Genomic DNA, 7,712 nt, shown 5'->3' on the forward strand with positions numbered 1-7,712 from the left:
TCTTTTTTTTTTTGGCGCCCCCCATTGATTGATGCGCCCTTAGCATTCGCCTATACTGCATATGCCAAGGGCCGGCCCTGACTGGATGGCCTACCTGCCTGTCAGCCTTCCAATCTGTGCACAAACTTATCTCGTGCCCTCATTGGTCATGTGCGCATTCGTGTGTGTTGGAGGAGGGGCTCTGTAAGGAAGTGGCAGATTTGTTCCGGCTGTGTATTTTCAAATTCTAGCGCACTCGAGCCGGTTTCTCCAAAATTACCTACCCCACCTTTAAGACAACAAATTGCAGTTAGCATTATAACCAGAAGTGCAAAACAGCAGAAAGTGCAGAGTTGTTCAAGTATAATATAAATATATATATATAACAGACATTCCAAAAGGAGTCATAGGTTAACATTTTCTCCTTTAAAATTCTACTTTAACAATAGGCCCTTGAGAAAAATCCACCAGGCTGTTTAAACAGTTTGACACTGTGGGTTACAGGCTGTTTAAACTCTCTTGATGATTTTTTTGGGGATGTGAATAAAATGTGGCACAATAAGACCGTCTGAGTTTGAATATACCTCATATTGCTTTAAACTGAGACAGTGTGGAATAAGATAATTTCTCCACCCTTAAAATTGGAAATGTGTATGTTAAGTGTTTAAAATGGCTGCAGTAAAATACTGTATCCATTCTCTCAACCACCTGTTTAAGTTGTGAGGGAGGCGGAGGTATTTCAATCCTGAAAGTCATAACATAAATCACCTGGTTGACCACAGGAAGGCCTCTGTTGTATTATAACACCTGCAAGTGTAAGGCAGGATTTGACAGAGAGGGGGGAGAACATCCATTAAAGGTCATAAAGAGGATTTAAACCTGGAAACTGGTATGTATCTAAGGCCTTCAAATCCTTCAGGTTACTCCCATCCACATGTTTCTGCTCTCCTCTCTGCCTTTAACAGGTGTCAGCTCCCCACAGGGCAGGCCATGCATCTACCCACAATCTGCTGGGAGAAGGCAGTTGGATCCTAGAGCAAGACAGATGCCTCACAGATGGATTATTGAAAAATGTGCCAAAGTAATGTGGTTACTCCAAATGCAGAAGTTGATATTTCCTTCTAATTAAGTAACTTACTCAAACTCTCTTTCCAATCATTAAAGTGATTCATGTTTGGGGAAATCTTGAAACCTTGTGTGTCACAGATGTACGCACAATCCAATGCCAGCATCCTGTTTTTTACTGCCAGGGAGGACAATCATTTCTAAAGTAAGGAGGAATTAGAAATGAATGCCTCCTAATGGTATAATCAAATCGAGCAAGGGATTAGAATCTAATTTAACTCCAAACACAATAAAGTGAGGAAGCTGGAAGAGTGAAATGAACGGGATAATTGGCAAATTGTTCAACTCCTGAAACTCTTATAGGGATCAAGGTGAAAGTCATTATGCATTGGTTCTATTTTTGTAATCATTTGCAGCCTGACTCCCAAAAAGCTGGTACTGAGCAGCTTCTGTTTGCTGCTGAGTCCAGAGCTGCAGGGCTGGATCTGGATGAAAGAGCAGCTGATGTGTGTCACTGAGTGTTGGAAAGAAGAATTATCCATCTCTTCAGAGCAACCTCAAAACTATAGATATGCTCCTGCAAAAGAAAGCAGTGTATTTCACTAGCTATCACACACCTAGATGGTGTCACAATAGGTATGGACCATTACTGTGATATTATAGTACATGTAGAGGAAACTTCTGTGTAGCTATGCAGTGGGAGTCACCGACTCAGGAAGGAGACACGGTAGGAGCAGTAGCTTTGATGTCAAACACTGATGGTTTATTTGGAGTTACGGCCGGAGGATTCACATCACAAGTCCACAGCCAACCTGATCTCACCAGAATGCGTGACTCCACCACGCAACCTTAACACCGCATTGCGTGGTGGAGTCACGCATTCTGCTACATTTACGTGTCGGCACCACGCAAAAAACCCCAATGTAAAGTGAATGAGGCTCTTTTGTCGTGGTGCACACACGCATTTCTACAACGTCCCGCAGTGAGCTTTTATTCTATAAAAATGTTAATCTACTTTATAGCTTGTAGTAACTCACAGGAGGCTTCTTTTATTTTATTTGTATTCATAATAATTTTTATTTGTCGTCAGAATGTATTATGGTGCATTAGTCACACATTTTTGTTCTCAAAAAACAGTGCATTGTGTGTAATACAACTGTGATTTTTATTAAATTAGTTAGTTTTTAAGGAAGGCCAGAGCTTCAGCTGTGTCAATAGATTGTTCCCTTTAGTTAACGTTATTTAAAATATAATGATCATGTCCCCTATATTGTATTACGAGCATCCATTCCCATTGGATAACGGAGAATTTTACACCCGGCAGTAAGTATTCTCCTTACTGTCGATTGATTTTACAGTGATATCTGAACTACTCATCAACTCAAAAACACCAGATTATCCTTGTTAATTACACAACATTGATTGGTTTAAATTGTGTACAATGCTTTTGTATTTTTCCCCTTCGATTCGGAGAAACGAATATTTGTTCGGAGTTTTTGGATGGCAGAAGACACTACACTACCCAGAATCCTCAGCTATCGTTTGGGACTACACCATGTGCTCTGTTTGACAAACCCCGTGATCAGTCCTCAAGCTCTGTGATTGGTTGACCTCCAACAGCATTCCATATGAAAAAAAACGTTTCGTAAAAGATAAAATCATACTTTATTCAGCAGTGCTTGCTTTACTCTTTGAAAGTCATCACATTAATGCATTGTAATAAATGGTTTGGCTGCATTAAATATTACACATCTATCGTAGTTCTTTATTTATCTACAGAGATCGGGCTTCAGAATAGACCGGAAACTATTCTTTTACCGTTCTGTTTTAATTTCACAATAAAGTTAGTAGTAATAATCTGTTTTGATATTATTGTTTTTTATTAACTACTAGACCGCTGGGTCATGTTAAGACCATCTTTTCTGTGTTGCTGTGGGTTTTTTTCCATCGCTTTTGTTACAAATATCAAAACAATAACAACATATATCCGTCGTAAACTAAACCAGAAACAGCAGTATATTTTATTTTGTTAACACTTTAAACTTGACAGTTTTTTAACCCGCACCTCCTACTGGTTAAAGCACGTTATTACACGTTTGGAGTAATTGCAATGCAGGAAGATTATGTTGCTTTTTAATGACTGTTTAAAATGCATTTTTCTTAATGTCTTTCATTTTTGTAAAGCACTTTTGAATGTGTTATATTTGATGAAAACATTTAAATATTAAGAGTACATACAAAATAGTGGGAAAGTAGAAGGTCAATGATATAAATATAGAATAGAAAATATCAAGAAGATACTGTAAATAATATCTACAACAAAACAGTTTAGTGCCTGATAGGAGGATGTGCAAAACAGACAAACTAATAAGGCTTTATTTAAACATTAAAGAATACTTTAGGCTAAGGTCTTCTTTTAAATAAGAAAAAAGCTTTGGGGGTATCTATCTACAGATACATATTAAGCCTGACAAAGTGCTTAACGTCTAATATATTGCATGGTTTGTTTTGGAACTTGACAATCAACTTTCCTGCAATGTTAACTATGTTGAAGCATTTATTTTAACTGATATTATACACATTAATTATACTCTTATGTAGATAGTATAAGAAATGTGCAGAATATGACAGTTTAATGGTGGAGGTACACACATATTGATAGATGTCTTGTAATGCACTGTTGAGGAACCTGTGACCCAAGTTTTTCATTCATTGCATAACTACACCGTAGTTGTGTATATGATATGTCAATAAACCTTTGAAAATCTTGAAATCTTGAAAGGGATGTGCAAAATATCAATTATATGCAGTCTTTAATGAACGATTAGAGAATAACGAGTAATGAATATGCTTTATACGGATCTGCAGATAAATGTTTAGTCTTCTCGAGCACCAACTATCAAATATCTCTCCTGATTGTTGGCACTTGACAATCACCTTCCCTGAATTTTACTCAGGTGTAACTAAAGTCTGATTTAAGGGTTGTTTATATTTCACATCATTAATCCAAATCTGTAAAGTAACTAAAATAAATGTAGTGGAGTAAAAACACCACGTTAACCTTAAAGAAAGCCCTCAGGATTATAAAAGACCCCCCATCACCCCAGCCACAAACTGTTCTGTCTGCTGCCGTCTGGCAGGCGGTACCGCAGCATCCGGACTAAAACCATCAGACTCAGGGACAGCTTCATCCCACAGGCCATAAGACTATGAAACACCTGAACTTAGAAACAACATCCATAACATTCATCTGGCTGCTACTTAGAAATTATTTATCTAATATATCATATTCACAATGTAGTGACTGCTTTTTTGTCTTTTGTTTTCTTAGTTATGTTCTCTTTTATATGTGTGTGTTATGTGTTATGTGTAACGTTGCTAACTTCTTGGCCAGGTCAGCATTGAAAATGAGATTGTATCTCAATGCTTTTATCTGGTTAAATAAAGGTTAAATAAAAAAATAAAAAAGATTCCAATCTGTATATAGACTCTTATTGCACTATTTCACTATTTTTTCTGTGTATCTGTTTTATTGTGTTGCACTGTTGGAGGAGCCTGCAACCTAAGGGGGGGTGGGGGGATAGGACACGTTCGATTCCTGTTTTGAATAGTGTGCCGTCGATGGGTTTCATTCCATTTCAAGGTGCTTTTTGACGCTCCGTGTAAACTTCGCGCACTGCCACTCCAACATCCAATCACAGAGCTTGAGGACTGATCACGGGGTTTGTCAAGCTAAGCACATGGTGTAGTCCCAAACGATAGCTGAGGATTCTGGGTAGTGTAGTGTCTTCTGCCATCCAAAAACTCCGAACAAATATTCGTTTCTCCGAATCGAAGGGGAAAAATACAAAAGCATTGTACACAATTTAAACCAATCAATGTTGTGTAATTAACAAGGATAATCTGGTGTTTTTGAGTTGATGAGTAGTTCAGATATCACTGTAAAATCAATCGACAGTAAAGAGAATACTCACTTCCGGGTGTAAAATTCTCCGTTATCCAATGGGAATGGACGCTCGTAATACAATAAAGGGGACATGATCATTATCTTTTAAATAACGTTAACTAAAGGGAACAATCTATTGACACAGCTGAAGCTCTGGCCTTCCTTAAAAACTAACTAATTTAATAAAAATCACAGTTGTATTACACACAATGCACTGTTTTTTGAGAACAAAAATTCGTAACTAATGCACCATAATACATTCTGACGACAAATACAAATTATTATGAATACAAATAAAATAAAAGAAGCCTCCCGTGAGTTACTACAAGCTATAAAGTAGATTTTAAAAACGTTTTATAGAATAAAAGCTCACTGCGGGACGTTGTAGAAATGCGTGTGTGCACCACGACAAAAGAGCCTCATTCACTTTACATTGGGGTTTTTTGCGTGGTGCCGACACGCAAATGTAGCAGAATGCGTGACTCCACCACGCAATGTGGTGTTAAGGTTGCGTGGTGGAGTCACGCATTCTGATGAGATCAGGTTGTCCACAGCAGTCCCGGTGAGACTGCACGGGTGGGTTGCCACGTCAATTCTGGAGAGCCTCTCTCTTGCCAGCCCATTTAACTGGTTCCACAGAGAGTCATCAACATGTTTTGATAAGATAGCTTTAGATAGTTTGGGCACACTAAGTTACCAGCTTCCGCCACATATGGCCTTGGATATGTCATGCCCTGGAGTCCTCAGACAACAGAGAAGGAAGTGTCCCAGTGTACCCACAATACAGACCATCTGTGACCCAGTATTGACCGGTCACAGAATGGGAACAATAACATTATTGGCTGAAGCAGCCTGTGTCCTTAAAGGAGGTAAACAGACGTCAAGGTTTGTCCTGTATGTCACATCTTGGCGTCTATGATAATTATTTCCCTAACAGTAAACAAATGATAATATCACATGCTTCAAATCATATCAGCCCATTAAATGGCCATCATCAATGGGTCATTGATAAAGGAAGGGGTCTGTACATCTACAAGTAATAATAAATAATAATAATAATACATTACATTTATATAGCGCTTTTCCTGGTGCTCAAAGCACTTTACAAGCAAGTAAAGAAGAAAAATAACAACAAAAGTAAAAAGTGCTAAACTAGGTGGAATAAGGGCGAGGGACTCGGAGGGGTTAGTGGATTAGGAGTTGAAGAGTGAAAAGGTGAGTTTTGAGGGATTGTTTGAATGATGTGAGAGTGTTGGCAGATCGGACGTGGCTGGGGAGGGAGTTCCAGAGTGAGGGAGAGGCTGCTGCGAAGGTCCTGTCGGTAGGTTCAGATAGCAGCTTATCATCCATTGACATGGTTCCTCACCAATGCGAATACAGTAATGCAGATCTTTGTTGTCTGTGAAAATGATGAAGAGACCAAAGTAGTCTCATGTGTGTCCCATGTGAAATTGAAAGTCAATGTTGAGTCATTTTAATTGATGTAGGCTTCATAAGCAAGTGGCAAACATACATTATTTTCGGTACCACTTTACAGTAAGACTACCGCGGGGCGCGCTCATGTGATTGGCTTAGAATTGAGGAGACATCTGATTGGCTATAGATAGAAATAATTACAAGTACGAATCGGCTGACCGTCAGGGGAGTCTCAAAAAACCCACACACGAATGCACAGCGATCCGTGCACAGAAAGCGGTTTGTGTTTGCAGGTTCAGAGGTTTTAAACGGAAAACAAATATGTGAGGATCAAAAATACATATGTAAAACTTTTTTCTGTATTTGGATTTTATTTACATGTATATGAAACGGAATACATTTGTGTGTGCATTGAAAAACACAAGTGTGGATCCGAAAATACAAGTGTGAATCCTTTTGCGGATCATGAAATACAAGTGTGAATCCTTCTGTGCGCATGTGTGTATTATGAGACTGTTCTGAGCCCATACATTATAACCAGACTGTATCATTCAAACTATAAGTAACAGTTCTAGCTACTTGACTTCAGACAAACAATTCAAAAGACAAAATCAACACAATTTATTGAAAGACCAATCTTTATTTCTCTCCTTTTGTTTGTGTTATTAAACCCTGTCAATCTAAAAAACTGAGCAACTCAACAGTTAACTTTATATTTCTTATTGTCCAAAGCATCTATTACACTATTTGTTCCCCTCTCCTATTCACAGGATGGATGATTAGAGACTTTGGGGGAAACCTCAGCTTTATGAACGTCCTGTCTGTTGCTTTGGCCGGAGAGGGCTGAGGGTCTTTCCCTGCGAGGAGTCCTCCTCGCAGGGAAAGACCCTGCAGACCTGATGGAGGAGGACTTACACCAGCTGCACCTACAGAACTTAGCCCATGCTGGGCATAGCTGTTACCACCTGCACAGGCCTAGCCTGTCAATTAACAGATTAACATTTAGTGTAACTTATGTATATTATTTCGTTTTTATTAAAAAAAAAATGGTGATGGTTCATGCTTGATAACTTTTAGTTCACATTTCAATAAATTGTATTTGCACTCCTTTTGTCCGTTATCCTTACTGAAAATGTTAAATTACACATTCACATCTGAATGAAGATTGGCACCATTTATTTGTGACGTTGCAAACTCGGCGGGACAAGGCACAAGTGATGTGAAGCTCATAAAGTGAGGCAAATGCATTTGATCAGCTGACTTTTTTTTTTGCCAAACTTTATAGGCCTGACAATAATCACACTGT

This window comes from Gymnodraco acuticeps, unplaced genomic scaffold (assembly GCF_902827175.1).
Source record: "Gymnodraco acuticeps unplaced genomic scaffold, fGymAcu1.1, whole genome shotgun sequence".
In the NCBI taxonomy this organism is placed as follows: Eukaryota; Metazoa; Chordata; class Actinopteri; order Perciformes; family Bathydraconidae; genus Gymnodraco; species Gymnodraco acuticeps.